Raw genomic sequence first — 19,406 nt, forward strand, 5'->3', positions numbered from 1 at the left:
ACAGCTCTCTCCATGCACTGCTATGGCATATGCTCAGCCACTTCTCTGTTCCCAGAGACGCACAACTGGGCCTGTCCTTGAAACTGGTGCGGGTCCTAGAGCTTGAACTTGCACCTATTGGATATTCATGACATATCCTGTGGATATTCCATGAATCTTCTGATAGGAATGCCCCTTTAACTGATGAAATTGCTTCATTGTAGTATACTATAACCCAGATAGCAAGGACAACTTGCCCCAAACTTGTGGCAGGGTTAAATTGTAAGTCTTGTTAACTTGCTGCAAACATTCTCTGGCAAGTTGTACACTTGCAGAGAACTTGCAGCACAAGTTCTAGTTGAAACTTTTTCAACTGGCAGCAAATTTGCTTGGAAAGTCTCTAGCAAGAGCAAAGTTGCAGTAGCGAGTCTACAGCAAGAGCTCTGCAAGTCTCAGTGAGTTTTGCAAGTCTACTGCAAGAGCCCTGCAAGTCTACGGCAAGAGCCCTGCAATTCTACGGCAAGAGCCCTGCAATTCTACGGCAAGAGCCCTGCAATTCTACGGCAAGAGTTTTGTAACTCTCAGTTTTTATAGGGCCTATTCACTAAAAAGTAAAGAGGTAAGGGCTCCTTTGATGGACTGGTCACATGCTCAAACAGCAGAACAGGAAACTAGTAATGGCTTTTTTGTGGAGGGCAGGGTAGTTATTTTTTCTTTATTGCAATGTTATAAGAAGCCACAGACACATTTAATTGTAGTTACAGAGTATATGACGCCATAATGTTTGGCTACATTTTTGGCTTTTACTAGAGAAAATGTTGAGGGAACATAGACTAGCACACATACAGTATAAAGCACTAAACGAGCTTGAAAGAAAAGCAAGCCTGCTCTAATATTTGGAGTTATCCTTCTTTCACAGTCATCATTTCCCCAGTCATATTTCTGTCTCCATAATGCTGTGTATTGCTAGTCTCCGGAACACACCAGGGAGTATTCTGAGAAAGTAAACCTCCACTTGGCAAGGTGTGTGGCCAGGACACTGACCCCTATGCTTCTACTCTGAAAGGCCCTTTATTTCTAATCTGGTGCTTGCCCTTCCTGCAAAACTTTTGTAACGATAACAACCCTTTAACGCTTATTTTGCCAAAAGGGATTTGTCGATGTAAACATTTTGTTAGCTCTCTTGCACTTTTGTTGAATAATTATCCTATTACTTTTATGATCAAGAGCCAAGTTTTTTTTAACCCCTTCCTCACTAAGCCATTTTCCATTTTTCCGTTTTCATATTTTATTCTCTCCCTTCAAGGAGCCATAACTTTTTTATTTTTCTGTTGGCATATACAAATAAGAGCTTGTTTTTTGCAGTACAGGTTGCACTTTCTAATGACACCACTTAATATTTCATATAATGTAGTTGGGAGCTGGAAAAAAATTCTAAATAGTAAACTAACTTGTTCCTTTCATTTCCTGCGTCAGTACAATTACAGCAATACCAAATTTGTATAGGTTTTCTTACGTTTTAATTCTTAAAAATTATATTATGTCTATGTCTATTAGTATGGGCTCATTTTTTGCAGAGCGATCTGTACTTTTTTGTGATAATGTTTTGGGGGTATGTATGAATTTTTTTATCACTTTTGATTCCATTTTCTTATTTTTTTTGGAAGTTGAAGCAAACAAAAATTTTGATTTGACTATTTTGATTTTGTTCCATTTTCAAATGAGATGAAACTAATTTTCTTTTTTTATTGTTTGTTATTTATAAAATAGGAAAAGAGGGTGATTTGAATTTATTCTTTTTGTTTTTTGAATATTTTTAAACTTTTTTCTTAACTTTTCTTGGTCACTAGATTGCATACAGCATAGGCTGCAATAAATTATCATTGCAGTGTATAAGAAAATCACTGCATGGGACTTTACTATGGCAGGCCTGGGAGCCTTCAGAAGGTTCCAGGCTGCCATACATAGCAAAATGGAATATTAGATCACCGGGAAGGCTGCACTCCTGGTAAATAACCACTCAGATAACGAGGTCGCAAATTGTGTGGATTTCATCTGTGGAAAAAAAGATTGTGCTGTGGAGTAAAAAAAAAAAAAAGAATACTTCCTGTATAGAGATTTGTGGTGCATTAGGGAGGGATGAGCGAAGCGAGCTTCTAATTCTAGATACAAAGTCGCTTCGGTCAAAACGTTGTTTTAATGCGGTACAGAGACCTGTCTCCATACAGCATTACAATGTATAGGCTCCGGTGAGGTGAAATAAGTTATCACCGAAGACTCTTCGGCACTTGATTATTAAAAACCTTTTCAAAAATCCGAAGTTGGCCTCGGTACAGACTGGTATCTTGGTACCAAAACTGGCTTCGGAACCAAGTTTTAAAATGGTTTTCAAGTTGAAAACTCAAGTCCCACGAGACTTCGGTGATAACGAATTTGCCTTGCCAGAGCGTATACATTTTAATGGTCTACGGAGATGAATCTCCGTACAGCATTAAAACCAAATTTTGAACAAAGTGACTTCGTATCTAGGATCTGAAGCTCGCTACACTCATCACTAACTGTAGTACATCTTTCCTATACCACTTTCTAAAACAACATTACAGATTTACACACATTAAACAATCCAAATAACAGATTTGGTGCAAACTAAAAATGTAGTAGGCACAATATTCTGGTGCAAAATAAACCTTAATCCTGATATATCTGCCATAATGTTTTCAGGTACCCTTAAGGGGTTGGACAGAAGGAGAAAAATGGAGATATATATTTGTTTAAATCAGCGCCACACTTCCCCGCAGGTTGCATGTGGTATTGCTTGTGGGTCTTCATACAGCATTTAAATGTATGCGATCCAGAGAGGTGACGTGGGTTATTCCTGAAGTCTTGTGAGACTTCGGTGAATAATTTCGGGCATTGATTTTTAAACTTGAAAACCATTTTAAAACATGCATCTGAAATTGGCTTCAGTACTGACTGGTACCAAAGCCTTTGGATCCATGTTTTAAAATGTTTTTTAAGTTTAAAAATCGGTGCATGAAGTTACTCAACAAAGACTCGCCGAAGTGCATACATTTTAATGCTGTACGCAGGGGCGTCATTAGGTCAAAACATTTGGGGCTTGAGCCCGTGATTTTTTGACCAGTGCCCCGAATGTATTGCTGGCAGTGCACTGGCAGGGCTGGCCGGCGCGCTGACTCTCCTGCGCTACACCGGCCCCGCCGCTCATGTCCTAATCCGCCTGCCCTGTGCCTGCAGAGTGTAGACTTAACTTAACTTGAAAAACCATCCCCAGATTCTGCAGCCGGCCGCTCATCTCGGTGATTCCTACTGCAGCTCCGCCTCCTATAACAGCAGGCAGTGCAGCCGGCGCTCGCTCACTGACGTAAGGCGTCTGCTCCTCCCACTAGGCGGCGCAGGCGCGTGACATCAGTGAGTGAGCACCGCCCGCACTGCCTGGAGGTTGGAGCTGACTAGCTGAGTAAAACTAAAAAGAGACTAGGTCACTATCACTATGAGCAAATTAAGTTAAAGTTACTAGGATTACAGTTTAAAATAATGTACAGTTGTACACTCCTGTGAATGGAGGGGAGGGGGATCTGTGGTGGATGGCACTGTTATGGGGAGGGCTGGGGGATCTGTGGATGGCACAGTTATGGGGAGGAAGGGGGATCTGTGGATGGCACAGTTATGGGGAGGGAAGGGGATCTGTGGATGGCACTGTTATGGGAGGGGAATCTGTGGATGGTACTGTTATGGATGATCTGTGGGGCTGCCCAGACTGCTAGGCCCTTTACTGTAGTTATTAACCCCATTCAGCAGTTCCCCATTCACTGAAGGGGGCCCTTTTGGTGGCGATGAGGGAGTGGCTTCATGGAATGGGGCGTGGCTTCATGGGATGGGGCGTGGTTTCACGATGTCTTCAGACCCTAGCAACGCCCCTGGCTGTACGGAGACCTGTCTCTGTGCAGCATTAAAACAGTTTTTAATGAATCAACTTCGGATCTAGGATCTAAAGCTTAATTCGCCCATCACAAGCTGAAATATCAGACAAAAGTGTGATGCTGGAAGAAAGCTGTTATTCTAGTAATGAATATAGGGTTATTCCAACTAAAGACATTTATAGCATATAAGATGATAGAGGAAAAAAGTCTACAGATTTACAGTCTGTGAGAAATATGGAATTGTTTTCATGAAGACATTTTCTTTAAAGTATGATGCCCACAATTCCTTTCTGTGTGGAGCTTAGTAGGGGAACTTTTTCAGAAGATTGGGACAGAGGGAAAACAGGGTAGACATCCACTCTTGGACGAATGCAAGTAACTTAAATAGGCCTTTAACACTCCTCACACAGCAGATGTAGGAAAGAAGGTATAGAATTTTAAAGGGGTTATCCCATAATTAACAAAAAAATATATAATCTGATATCATATAGTAAATGGCAATCTCTTTCTACCAAAGTTAGAAGCAGTCCTATACCCAGGGCTGTATTTATAGCTGCCGTGGGCACTAAGTCTGAATGCTTCCTACCAGGGCCAGGATGAGGAGACAAGCAACATTTGACAGAAGATCGGGCCAACATGTGTAGGCGGGTCAACTCAAGTAGGTGGGACTAAATACTGCCCCAGCAGAACCAAATACTACAGTCAGGGCCGGCAAACTGTGCAATTGTCCAGGGTGCCCATCCACTAAGGGGCCTCCTGCTTCACTGCAGCTGTTCACCTGAACGTCTGAGCTCAGGACTCTGGCAGTGTTCCTATTCCCACTTAGGAGTCCCTGCTTTGACTCCATATATGACTTGGGAGTGCCTGCCCTATGTCCATATATGGAGTCAGTGCTTCAGGGAGTTCCTACTCTAACTCAATATATGGCTCTGTACATATATGGAGTCAATAGAGAGGTTATCCCCAAGCATTTTCAGTATGCTTGGGGACACCCTGTATATTTTTAGTTTTAATTAGCCTCTATTTTGAAGTGTTTCTAGAGTTCAATGTTAAACTGCTGATGAGAAACCCCATAGTAGTTTCTCATGTATTCGTATACAGCAGAAGTATAATTTTATATATTTTTTTGTAATTGTAAAAAAAAGGTATGGCACAAAATACATTTGGAATTACTTAAAAATATGCGTTTACAAAAAAATACATTTTTTTATTATACTTCTTGGGGACACCCTGTATATTTTAGTTTTAATTAGCCTCTATTTTGAAGTGTTTCTAGAGTTCAATGTTAAACTGCTGATGAGAAACCCCATAGTAGTTTCTCATGTATTCATATACAGCAGAAGTATAATTTTATATATTTTTTTGTAATTGTAAAAAAAAAGGTATGGCACAAAATACATTTGGAATTACTTAAAAATATGCGTTTACTAAAAATTTTTTATTTATTATACTTCTAATACATGTGAATACATAATACATGGGAAACTACTACAGAGATTTTTAGCCAAAAATATATTTGTAGCAGTTTAACATTGAGCTCTATAGCTCAGTGGTTAAAGCTCTTGTCTTTAATGTAGATGGTTGTGAGTTCAAACCCTGGCAGTAGTGTTTCAAAAATAGAGACTAAAGTAAACTTAAAGACACAGGGAATTCCCAACGTTGAAAAGCCATGCCAACCTTTTTGACTTCTGTAAATTTGGCTGCTATTATCTGTTGGGAAAGATGGCAACCCTAATAGCTCTCCCGCACAGGACTTCTATAGACCCGCTCACTAGAGCAAGCTCAAAATGTCAGGAGACTAGCAACAGGACGTTCTGTCAGGAGAGCAAACCTGGTGCCAACTCCTCCTTCTTACCACACTGATGCTCTACAGTAGAAGCTAGAAAGGATTTGTTAGAAAGAGTTTTGCAACATCACTGGGACCATGCTGTTTAACCTGTTTAATGATTTCTGTTTTTGCATTTTCGTTCTTCCCTCCCTGCCTTCCCAGAGCAATTACCTTTTTATTTTTCTGTTCACTTTCTAATGCCACCATTTAATATTACATAGGATGTAGTGGGAAAAGGGAAAAAAATCCAAATGGGGTGGAATTGGGACTTTTTTTTTTTTACCTATGTGGTAAAACTGACTTGTGCTCATTATTGTCTAGGTCAGTATGAATCCAGTGATACCATATATGCAGTTTTTCTTCATTTTTTTTTTCTTTTGCTATAGTCTGACCCCCATAACTTTTTTTTAGTTATGTCTACGGACATGTGAGGGGGCTAATTTTTTGCAGGACAATCAGTGTTTGATCGAGCACCTAAGTGCTTGGGTGCTCGAGTAGAACACTTTGGGATGCTCAGGTGCTCTACAGAGCACCTGAGCACAATGGAAGTCAATGGGAGAACCCGAGCATTAAAACTGGCACCCCCTGCTCTAAAGATGGGAGGGTGTCTGGTTCATAGGAAAAGGTCAGAAATTGATGGAAACACCACAGACATGGTTCAGGAACAGCATGGGGAGGATGTCTGGATGCATCTTGGACTCCCAGGTCGCTGCTGGGAACGATGTTCTCTGAGTAGTACGCCACTTTTACAGACTGACAATAATGCGCACCAAACCGAAGATAAAATTGATTTTAGAGGAAAAATTGTTAGGAAACATACTTATCTGTATATTTACTTGTATACTAAGTGCAAGTTCTGCCAAAAATTACAAGAAAGAGGCAATTCGATACAACCCGTATATCACATAAAGGAGGGCTTCATTCACATTGTGGTACAATTGTTCAGGTAGTGAGACTCCTACACTCATAAAGCCTATGCACTAAGTGAAAGGGCTGCCAAAAATTACAAGGAACCGGCGCTCCAATACACCCTTTATTACACATAAAGGAGGGCATCATACACACCCTTGAAAAATTATAACTGATGGCCTGCTGGTGACCCTTTAAAACATTAGAGGCGAAGGACTGCTGCTGATCTGGCCATCTAAAAAATTAGGGGTGAGGGTCTGCTGCTGAGCTGACCCTCTAAAACATTTGGGGTGAGGGCCTGCTGCTGATCTGACCATCTAAAACATTATGGGCGAGGGCCTAATGGTGACCCTCTAAAGTATTAGGGGTGAGGGTCTGCTGCTGAGCTGACCCTCTAAAACATTAGGAGCGAGGGCAGTCTAATAAGCATGTTGATATGATGTAGGAGGATGAGAAAAGGAATCATATACCCTTTTTTTTGTTGTGGAAGGGGTGCATGGGAATACAGTGTAGTCAATGCACCATAAAAGCCACATATAAAGTGCCTTTTTGTTCAGCCACTTTCCTCTGGTGGAGTAGAGAAGTCAGGGGCAATCCAGGCCTTGCTCATTTTTATAAGAGTCAACCTGTCAGCATTTTCAGTTGACAGGGGGATGCGCTTATCAGTTATTATGCCCCCAGGAGCACTAAATACCCACACTGGTGGCAGGGCAGGCCAGAACCTCCAAGGCGTAGAGTGCCAGTTCGTGCCATGTGTCAAGCTTGGACACCCAATAGTTGTAAGGCACAGAGGGATCACTGAGGACACTGACACGGTCTGCTACGTACTCTTTCACCATCTTCCAAAACATTTCCCTCCTTGTGACAGTAGGCTGCGCATCAGGGTGGGGTTCTGGGGGGGTGCCATGAAACTGTCCCAGGCATTGAAGAGTGTTGCCCTGCCTCTCTTGGAACTGCTGTGTGTTCCCCTCGTCTCCCCACCTCGGTTGCCCAAGGAACTACGTACTCTGCCGCCAGCGTTGTCAGCTGGAAATTTTTGGAGTAATTTTTCCACAAGGACCTTCTGGTATTGCACCATTTTGCTAGTCCTCTCCACCACAGGAATGAGAGATGAGAAGTTCTCTTTGTAGCAGGCGTCGAGAAGGGTAAACAACCAGTAATCGGTGTTGGCCAAATTGCGTATAACGCGAGGGTCACTGGAAAGGCAGCATAACATAAAGTCAGCCATGTGCAAGAGTCCCAACAGACAAGACTTTGCTGTCCTCATCAGGAGGATGATTCTCAGACTCCTCATCCTCTTCCTCCTCTTTGGCCCATCCACGCTGAACAGATGGAATAAACCTGCCATGGGTATTACCCTCTGTAGCGGAGGCAACTGTCTACTGCTCTTCCTCCTCATTATCATCATCCAATTCATGCTGAGAAGGTCGAACGGAGGGTGGTCTGGCTATCCCCCGAGTGTACTGTCTTCCCCCATTTTCACCTCTTCCACATGCAAAGCGCCTTCATTGTGAGCAGCGAGCGTTTCAGTAGACACAGAAGTGGGATGGTTACGCTGATAATAGCAGCATAGCCGATCACCATCTGTGTTGATTCCTCAAACTTGCGTAAAACCTCACAGAGGTCAGACTTGTGAAGAGCGGAAGCTGACTGGAAAGGCGATGACCATGTTGCAGCTGGTATTCCACTACTGTCCTCTGCTGCTCACAAAGCCTGGCCAACATGTGGAACGTGGAGTTCCAGTGCGTGCTCACATTGCACAACAGTCGGTGAGCTGGCAATTGCAAGCGCTGATGCAAATGCGTTGCCAGACTGGCAGCAGCTGTAGATGACTTTCGGAAATGAGCACACACACGGCGCACCTTCACCAGTAGCTCAGGCAAATTAGGGTAGGTTTTGAGAAACCACTGAACCACTAAGTTAAACACGTGGGCTAGGCATGGTATGTGTGTAAGCTTGCTGAGCTCCAAAGCCGCCACCAAGTTCCGCCCATTATCAGACACAATCATGCCTGGTTGAAGGTTGAGTGGCGAGAGCCACAGCTCAGTCTGGTCTCTTATAACCTGCCACAGCTCTGCGGTGGTGTGCTGTTTGTCACCTAAGCAAATTAGTTTCAGCATGGCCTGTTGCCCCTTCCTCACTGCAGTACTCTCACCGCCAGATCTCTGAGAAGCTCTGACAGACGTTCTTCAGTACCTCTTGCTTGAGGTTCTTTTGTTTTGGTTTCATTTTGTCATCTTGTTTCCCTCTCTCAGCTGTCATCTAGTTGCTTGCAATGATTGCATCCCTTTATATCCCCTCCCATACTGCATCACTTTGCGGTTTATACAACTTCCTGGATTGTGCTCACTGCTGGTTCCTCAGATAAGTATTTTCCTTTATTTGTGTTTTCCTGTTGATTCTAGGTGACCCTGACTCCCTCCGTATTAAGTGCAGGGAGCCGGTGGTCGTGTACCCTCACTATTGTAGGGTTTTCAGGTATCACTCAGTCTAGGTACGAGGGCATGCAATTTTCTATCATTAAGATCTTTGCATGGGCTGAGCAGTCAGGGAGAGCTCTAGGGCTTTTATAGGGCTCACCCATATGTTCCTTAGTTTGGGATCAAGTCAGTTGGATCTTTATTTGTGACTTCTAGTTTTCTGCAACACCATCCGTGACAAGTACTATACTGATTCCAGCTACTGACTGATGGCTGCAAGATGAAAATTCAGAGGTGGAAGTGGAGGAGTAGGTGGAGAAGGAGAGGGGAGGATTGCAGCCACTAATGTAGGTGGTGGCGGAAATCCTGATGGAAGTAGGGCCCGCAATCCTTGGCGTCAGTAGCACCTGTGCCATCTCAGGGTACGACTCACTGCCGGCCTCCACAATGATCACCTCAGGGAAATGTAGCGCCCCTGGCCAAAAGCAATAGTCCATGTGTCAGTCGTTAAGTGGACCTTCCCAAAAACTGCATTGGTCAGAGCACGGGTGATTTGACGGGACACATGCTGATGTAAGGCGCAGACGGCACACTGGGAAAATAGTGGCAACGGCGGCGGAAAGCCTCAGTTTCCACAAGTCCTAAATGGCAACATTTCCAGGGCCAGCAATTTGAATATGTATTCATTTAGTGCTATAGCCTGTGGGTGGGTGGCTTGGTATTTGCGCTTTCGTTCAAAGGCCTGGGGTATGGACATCTGTACGCTGCGCTGGGACACAGAAGTGGATGTGCTAGCTGATGGTACTTGCAAAGGTCCAGGTGCAGGGGTGCAGGGCGGGAGGCGTCTAGAACAGGGGATTGGCCAGCACAATTCTTTCATTGTCCGCCACACTGCGGAATACCTACCCCTGCCAAGGCAGATTGCTGCAAGGGGGAGCTCCGGGGAACAGTTGCGGGCCTGTTTGGTGTGGCCCGCCTTCTCCCTTTTTCCACCCCACTGTCTCTTCCAGCCTTCTGCGGTGCTGCGGTTCCCCCCCTCCTCTGTACTGCTGTCCTCGCTCGGCTTGCCACCTTCCCAGGTTCGGTCAGTGATTTTATCGTCCACCACCTCCTCTTCCACTTCCTCAATCTGGTCATCCTCCTGACTTGTTGACCTAACAACAACCTCACTTATTGACAACTGTGACTCATCCTCATGAACCTCTTGAGACACTAATTGCGGTTGACTTATTGGCAACTGTGTCTCATCATCATTATCCACCTCGTGAAACATTAATTGCCAGTCCCCACCGTCATCGTCTTCTGACTGTGGGTGCTCAAGTGTTTGGGAATCAGTGCACAAGATCTCCTCATGTCCCTGTTCAAGAGGGCTTGGCGAGAGGCCCAAATCAAGGAATGGTGATGAAAAGAGCTCCTCGGAAGATCCGAGTGTGGGATCATTGTTTGCCAAGACTCTCCATGGTGGGAGGAAGGAAGATCAGAGTGGGGATTCTGCTTACCAGACTCTTGGCTACTGAGACTGGACTTTGTGGTAGACAGGGTGGTGCTTAACCGACTGAAAGCTGACTGCCAGCTTGTCGGAACGGCACGCCAACTACTGCCATATAAACTGGTGGCCTTTAGAAAATTTGTCGCCATTGGCACACCGCAATGGAAGGTCCCCAGAAGGAAATATTTCTTCCAGAAGGGCATCCTAGAGCTATATGGCCATGTTTAGCGGCAAGTGAATGTATCTCTGGCACACAGTGTCGGTGCCAAGATACATCTAACCATAGACACGTGGTCTAGCAAACACGGGCAGGGAAGGTACATAACTTTTTCTGCTCACTAGGTGAACCTACTGACGGCAATCAAGCATGTAACCCGTGGCACCCGTGTGGATTTGGTGTTACCATCACGAATTGCATTCAGGCTAGCCTCTTCTTCTCCTACTCCATCCTTTGTCTCCTCCTCGGCTGACTCCTCCATTTCCACTGCTACCGCCTCTTCCACTGCACCCCCCAAGCTCCCCAGAACCTATTTGACATGCCAGGTGAGACCTTGCCCTGCTGTGCTGCGGCTGTTGTGCCTGGAAGCCAAGAGACACACCAATCCTGCACTGCTTTCAGCTCTGAGGTCAAAGGCCGATCAGTGGCTAACCCCGCTCAATTTGACAGTTGATAAAGTGGTGTGCGACAACGGTGCCAATCTGCTGAGCATGCTGAAAGAGGGCAAAATGACACACGTGCCATGCATGGCACACATCCTGAACTTAGTCATGCAACGATTCGTTGGGTGGCAACGTACCTAGACCCCCAGTACAAACACAAAATGGTGGACATGTTACCAGCATCACAGAGGGCTTTCAAAATGCAGCATTTCCAGGCCTTGCTGTGAGAGATGCAGCATTCTGCTCTTACGTACACTGGCAAAGGAATTTCCACCCACAGCAAAACAAATGCGGGTACCAATCCTACCGCACCTGCAAAAAGAGGACGGTTTGAAGATGTGTTGGTCACTTCGGATATGAGATCATTCTTGCAAGCAACCCATCATCAGCCGCCCTCCGGAGTCCGATCACATCGGGTCCGATCACATCGGGTTAACGGGCCGATGTGGACACTCTGAGAAGCGAGGAACCCCTTGACTACTGGGTGTGCAGGCTTGACCTGTGGCCAGAGCTGGCACAATTTTCCATGGAACTCTTTGCTTGCCCCTCATCGAATGTACTGTATGAAGGGACATTCAGTGCAGCAGGGAGGATCATGACCGATAAGCGCACTTGCCTAGCTCATGACAGTGTGGACTACTTCACATTTTTAAAAATGAATGAGGCACGGATCTCAGAGAAATTCAACACCTGTGATGACCACGTGTTATTGAATTTCCTCATGCCAGCCCACACATATCTGCCACCACCAGAACAAAGAGTGGTCCTTGCCTTATGTATATACAGCGGCATAAAAGGACTTTTATGCCTAATTTTTGAGGCCTGTACTGGCCAACAGTTACATATTTATCCTGTGACTGTCTAATGTACCTCCAGCCAAAGAATCCAAAGTTCTTTGCTGTCAGGTGAATGCCTATTGCCTAATTTTTGGGGCCTGTACTGGCCGAAAGCTACATATTTTTCCTGTGAACGCCTAATGTACCTCCAGCCACAGAATCCAAAGTTCTTTGCTGTCAGGTGAATGCCTATTGCCTAATTTTTGCGGCCTGTACTGGATGACAGTTACATTTTTTATCTCTAGCCACATAATCACACCCTTGTCTCACTCCTCTGCCTCTCATTATGGTGGTGTATGAACCGCATTCACCATAAGGACCTTCTAATGTCTCAAGGTCATGTGGCTGTGCCCCCCACCCCGTACTGTGCCCCTCACCCCGTATTGTGCCCCCTTATACCCTGCAGTGTGCCCTCTTACCACACCCTGTGCAGTGCCACTAGTCATTCCCTTTACTGTGCCTTCTTATACCCTTTTATCTGGTCAAGGTATGGCGGTGTTATCCGGTCACTGTACAGAGGTGTTATCCGGTCAATGCTAGTGATAATGCATTGCTAGTGATCATGTTTTATGCAGACTGTGATGACTTCTTTCAGCCACAAAAGGCAGCTGTGTCTTTGAGTAAGAAAGAAATGAAGTTGTTTGTCCCAGAGGATGTAGGAGGAGTTTCAAGTTCACGGACTTGGGCTGGTGTGTGTCTTCCTGTTTGGTGTGAGCTGGGACACTGGCTGCTGTTGGATAGAGCAACAGAGACTGTAAAGTGAGCGTGAGAGGAGTGATATCATCCAATTCAGAGACTAGTGACAGGACGGGGACTCCTGGCACAGCTGAACTGGGGTGGATGATGACACCTGCAATCTAGAGAGAGAGGAAAAGACCATGCGCTGGGAAAAGCAAGCAACCGTATCAGGAAAAGACCATGCGCTGGGAAAAGCAAGCAACCGTATCAGGAGCTAGACGACACCTGCCACCACGTACCAGACCAAGACAAGTAGCTACCTCGTGGGAGAATGTGACATGACTGATCTCTGGCCAGCTACCTACAGAATTGTGAGTGTGCAACAGTGCTAATCTGCAATAGGGCATAGAGCAGGATTCTTTAGTCAGAGAGTTGTAGAAACGTGCCCTGGTTAGCAGGGGTCAGGCAGGAAAATATCAGAGGAGAGTAGCCTGTATTTTTTTTGTGTTTGCTGATTGGAGCGCATTTAGTATATCACGTATCAGTTGCCCTTCCTGTAAATCTGTGTAAACTTGTTAACACTGTTCCTGTCAATTGTCGATTGCGCCACTTGTGCATCAGCACAATACTGTTAAAACGATTTTCCAGCCATTATATTTTGCTATTTAATAAAGCCGGTATCTGCTTAAGCCTCCTTGTCTGCTGTACTGTATTTGAACCCTGCCCTGCAATCTCTTCCTCCCCTGACCACTACAATTGGCGCTGCGAGCAGGATATAGTCACAGAGATGAAGGCGGCTGAAGGCAATGTACATAATGCTATTGTGAGTACCTCAGGCAATGGTGGAACCCCTGCAAGGGCCCTTCCTATGTGAACGCTGTTTAACTTGCTGCCCAAATTTGATGGTCAGAACATGTCACTGTTGGACTGGTAAAAAAGAAGAAAATCCACAGCACTCCTCAGTTCTGGTGAATAAGCTGGTTACTTTATTGGTAACAGCAGCATTGGAATAGCAACGTTTCAACCATCTCTGGTCTTTATCAAGCTATCTCTGTTGGACTGGGTGACGAGGTTACAGAGCGCTGCTAGGATTTAAAATGTCAGCCCAGAACTACAGGTGGAAATCGCTTTGGCCGCTCTATAGGGTGAGGCCCGAAGAAGTGTTTTCCTACAACCAGAAGCCACATGCAATACATTGAAAGAGAGGTGAATGCCTATTGCCTAATTTTTGGGGCACCTCCGAGAAAAGTTATTTTACCAGATTCAGCGGGAAGACGACGGGGTCTCACAGTATGCGACGGTGCTACAGGAAGTATTGGCAGAGGTACAGAAAAAAGAGGCAGACTGAGTAACCGGCCTGGGACTCAGCCCCTAACCTTTCAACAAATATTGGCAGAAGCTGTGGCATGAAGCAAGGAAGAAAGTTGCGCCTCCGGAGTGATATGGACCCAGACCACCACACTCCTTGGGGTTACAAAAAATGAAGAGGTAATAGTCAGGGTGGTACAAGACTTACAGAGCTCCCTGAGTGCTATGCACGAGAAGTTGACGCACATAGAAAAACGGATGGGGTCGTGCTATACCCCTGAGGCTGCCTATCCGTCTCAACAACAAACATATCAGGCGGACCCGCAGGTTCCTACAAAAGAACATCCTCGCCCTAATTTACCTTCCCACAAAGTTCCTCAATATCCTCGACTGAGGCCAGCCAGTCAAGTTCTAAGGGCACCTCCCGCTTACAGGCAAAGAGAAGGTCGTCAAGAAGCACAATGTTGGCGGTGTAGAAATTACGAACACTTCGCCAGAGGGTGTCGGAATGATCCGTCTGGACACCCAGAACCGCCGTTAAACTTCCGGCCCCCGCAGTAGTGGGGCGTACTACGGGGGAGGTGGAAAGCCAAGTTACCCAGCACAGCTCCGAACACCTGTCGCAGGGTGTCCATCATACGAACCGAATTTGAAGGTATTCCTGTTGACTATCTAGTGGATACCGGGTCACAGGTAACGACTATGCCTGAGTCATACTTCAACCGTTACTTTCAAGCACTGGCCAAGCCAGAGCAAGAGACATTGGTCCGGGTTACAGCAGCTAATCAACAACAGAGCCCTGTCACGGGAGTCGTGTGGATGAATGTACGGCTATGTGGACAAGAAGTGGGGATAAAAGGTATCCTGCTGGTCCCCGAGACGTTCAAAGAGGATGTACCGGTGATAATAAGCATGTATGTTCTGCGAGAATTGGACCAGATCATGTTCACTAAACGGGGATCGGGTTATTGCAAACAAGCCACTCCGCACAAACCCACCCAGAAAGCATTTCAACGGTTGATCCGATTCTGTGGGACACAAAGAGTGTCCCCAGGACATCACTCTGTGGGAACTATCCAAATGCCAGGAAGGGCTCCCCTCACCCTCCCTCCTGGTCGGGAGATGGTACTGACACTGCCGGTGGGAACCTTCCACAAACTTGAAGGTATGGAAGTGATCATTGAACTGGTGGGCCTAGGGGAGCTGGGCAAGGATGCTCTGGTGGCCCCAACACTGGCAGTGGTGCAGAATGGACGAGTACCCATAAGAGCTGTGAATATGGGACATATAGAAGTGTCCTTGATGCCAGGAGTGGAACTGGCTTGTGCGTACCTACATCGGGTAGAAGTGCTGAGTGGGAGAGAAGTGACTCTAGCTCCGGTAGGTGATGCTGTTTTGACCCTGGCAGTTGCTGCCAGTGCAGAAGAGGCGCAGACCACAGAATGGACCGCTTGCGAGTAGTTGACACCATGCTGTTTTCACCCCATGCCGATGACTTTGGCTGAACAGATGCTATCACGCATGAGATACCCACGGGGGACACTCCTCCAATTCAGCAAAGATATCGGCAGATTCCACCCAAGTTGTACCAGGAAGTGAAGACATTGTTAGATTCTGGAGTGGTGCGGGGTAGCAAGAGCCCTTGCGCAGCCCCAGTGGTGCTTGTCAAGAAGAAGGACGGCACGATTCGATTTTGTGTAGATTATCGGCGATTGAATGCTTGCACCACGCGAGACTCATACCCTCTGCCTCGCATCGAGGAGTCTCTGACGGCTCTAGAATGGGCGAAATACTTCACCCTGGAACTAGCAAGCTGGTGCTGACAGGTACCGGTGGCAGAGCAGGACAGGGCAAAGACAGCATTCATACTCTCCATGGGACTATTTGAATTCTACAGGATGCCATTCGAGTTGTCTAATGCCCTGGGCACCTTCCAGCGGCTGATGGAGAAATGTCTGGGAGAAATGAATTTTGAAGTCACTCTGCTATACCTGGACGATATAATTGTGTACTCCGCTACTTTTCAACAACACCTGAACCGACTAGGGCAAGTACTCGAGTGACTGCGATCCCATGGCCTGAAGATAAAGCCAAAGAAGTGTCATCTCTTCAAGAGGGAGATCGAGTGCTTGGACCGTAAGGTGTCCCAAGATGGAGTGCTGTCGTCCCAAGACAAAGTGGCTGCAATACAACAATGGCTAGTGCCCAGAATGCTGCGGGAGTTGAAGGCCTTCCTTGGACTGACCGGGTACTACTGGTGGTTCATCAAAGACAATGCAAAGATAGCAGGTCCTCTGAATGAGTTGTTGAGAGGAATGGCTGGGAGACCCAAGGAGCAAAGTGTTACCTGGGGACAGAAGCTGAAGGAGGCCTTCCAGGCCCTGAAAGAAGCCCTGACATCGATCCCCATATTGGCTTATGCCGACTGCGACAAACTGTTCCTCTTATCTACTAATGGCAGTCTCTACGGACTTGGGGCAATCCTGTCGCAGGTAGAAGATGGACACGAAAGAGTTATCGCCTATGCCAGTAGGTCCCTGCGGGATACAGAGCGAAACCCCCACAACTACAGTTCCTATTGGCTGGAACTCCTTGCCCTGGTATGGGCCATGACTGAGAAGTTTGCGGGATATCTGACAGGGGCTAAGATCTTGGTACGGACTGACAACAACCCCCTGGCCCATCTGGACACTGCCAAGCTGGGAGCCTTGGAGCAAAGTTGGGCAGCTTGTCTTGAAAAGTATGATTTCTCGATTTGCTACCGTTCTGCTACATAGAACACTAATGCCAATGGTCTGTCGAGGGTTACTTTTGAAACTCCGGTAGGGGATCTCAATGAACAAAAAGATGAGGATGAAACTCCAGACTTCCGCAAGTTCGCAACTCCAGCAGTCGCGGCACAGGCAAGTGGGGAGGCCCGTGCTCTACGCAAGACATTAGGGAGAACTAATGAAGAATGGGGCCAAATACAAGATGAAGATGTTAGACTACGGCAGATGAAAGGCTGGGTAACCCAGTGAAGGAAAACCGACAGAGAAGAAAGGACTGACCTTGATGCTGAGATGAAGTCCATTCTACATCAATGGGACAAACTGGAAGTTCACAGAGCTGTTTTGTGCCGCAAGTGCAACAGCCTGCTGATCTAGAGGCGAGGTGGCAGGTAGTCATTCCCAGAAGCATGGCATGGGAGATAGCCAAAGAGGCCCATGAACTTGGAGCTCACTTCAGGCCAGTCAAGACCTATCAGTGGCTGCAGCATTATGTATATTGTCCGCGACTGGAGGCCATGGTTGAGGAAGTTTGCCGACACTAAAAGCACGGAACAGAGGGCACCCCTACAGCCCATACAGACCAAAGAACCGCTGAAAGTATTAATGATAGACTATCTCCACATGGGACAATCAGCCAGATGTCCACAATACTGCCTTGTCATGATTGACCACTTCTCCAAGTTTGCAGTGGTCACCCCAACCCGGGACCAGACAGCTGAGTCCGCAGCTTGGGCTGTCTTTCAAGACTTCATCCGGGTCTACAGGTGTCCGAAGCAGATTCACTCAGATTAAGGAGCGTGCTTTCAAGGGAAAGTGATGGAGGAGCTAGACCAACCGTATGGCATTGAAAGATCCAAGACAACTCCATATCATCCCCAAGGGAATAGGGCCTGTGAGCGCTTTAACCGGACATTGCTTCAAATGCTGAGGATGTTAGAGGAAGACACACTGGCCTAACTATCTGCCGGAATTGGTCTGGGCCTACAATAATCGGGTCCACACCACCACTGGCTACACCCCATACATGTTACTGTTCGGAAGAGCTGGTTGGGAAATCATTGACTTGAACCTAGAACAACCAGAGGACCTAATAGAATGATCGACAACCTCATGGGTGAAAGAAACCGTCAGCTGCTCCAGACCATTCGCCGGTTAGCAGGCCAGCAGTACTGGTGCGAGAGAAACATCCCAGAGGCAAGTTAAGTGAGCGTTGGGAAGTACAGCCATACAAACTGATCAAGAGAGTCTACACCAATGGTCTGGTCTATGAAGTATGTGTTGAAAATTAGGAGTTTGCCTCAAGGACTCTACATAGGAATATGCTACGGCCATGACGTTCTGAGGATCTGACATCTGCTCAGAGGACACCTCCTTCTGTCCAGTCCTCAGAACTTGTTATCCCTGATGAAAACGATAGTGAAGACTGGTAGACCATTCCTAACACTGAGGAAAGTTCCCAGGCCACAGATGATGAGGCTCCTGCCACAGAATTAATACCAGCTCGTAGTGAGTAGGAACCCTTGACCACATCCTAATCTCTTGTTGTAGTGGATGAATCCAGGTTGGTAGTAGCTCCCAGTGGGGAGATTCAGGTCTTAACATATAGTCAAGACCTCCGGAGATCCAGTAGGCTTACTGCAGGGGTTCCACCAAACAGGTACGCTGTCGATCAGTTAATTTGGTCCACCTGGATGTATTGTGGACAATGTCGCACTGCTGTTTAGAAATCGTATTAACCATTCCTTTCTCATGGACTATATAGCAAGGCCGAGGACAGCCTCCTTTAAGTGGGGAGGCATGTAAGGTTCAGCCCCTAGAATGACCAAGTTACATTGCATTGCTAGTGATAATGTTTTACACAGACTGTGATGACTTCTTTCAGCCACAAGAGGCCGCTGTGTCTTTGAGTAAGAAAGAAAATAAGTTGTTTGTCCCAGAGGATGTAGGAGGAGTTTCAAGTTCCCAGGCTTGGGCTGGTGTGTGTCTCACTGTTTGTTGTGAGCTGGGACACTGGCTGCTGTTGGACAGAGCAACAGAGACTGTAAAGTGTGTCTGAGAGGAGTGATATCATCCAATTCAGAGACTAGTGCCAGGACGGGGACTCCTGGCAGAGCTGAACTGGGGTGGATGATAACACCTGCAATCTAGAGAGAGAGGAAAAGACCATGACTGATCTCTGGCCAGCTACCTACAGAACTGTGAGTGTGCACCGGTGCTAATCTGCGATAGGGCATAGAGCAGGATTCTTTAGTCAGAGAGTTGTAGAAACGTGCCCTGGTTAGCAGGCAGGAAAATATCAGAGTAGAGTAGCCTGTATTTTTTATGTGTTTGCTGGTTGGAGTGCATTTAGTATATCACGTATCAGTTGCCCTTCCTGTAAATCTGTGTAAACTTGTTAACACTGTTCCTGTCATTTGTCGATTGTGCCCCTGATGCATAGGCACAATACTTTTAAACTGATTTTCCGGCCGTTACATTTTGTTATTTAATAAAGCTGGTATCTGCTTCAGCCTCCTCGTCTGCTGTACTGTATTTGAACCCTGTGGTCCTCCTCCCCTGACCTCTACAAGTGTATGGCAGTGGTATC

This window comes from Bufo gargarizans, chromosome 6 (genome assembly GCF_014858855.1).
Source record: "Bufo gargarizans isolate SCDJY-AF-19 chromosome 6, ASM1485885v1, whole genome shotgun sequence".
Taxonomy (NCBI): domain Eukaryota; kingdom Metazoa; phylum Chordata; class Amphibia; order Anura; family Bufonidae; genus Bufo; species Bufo gargarizans.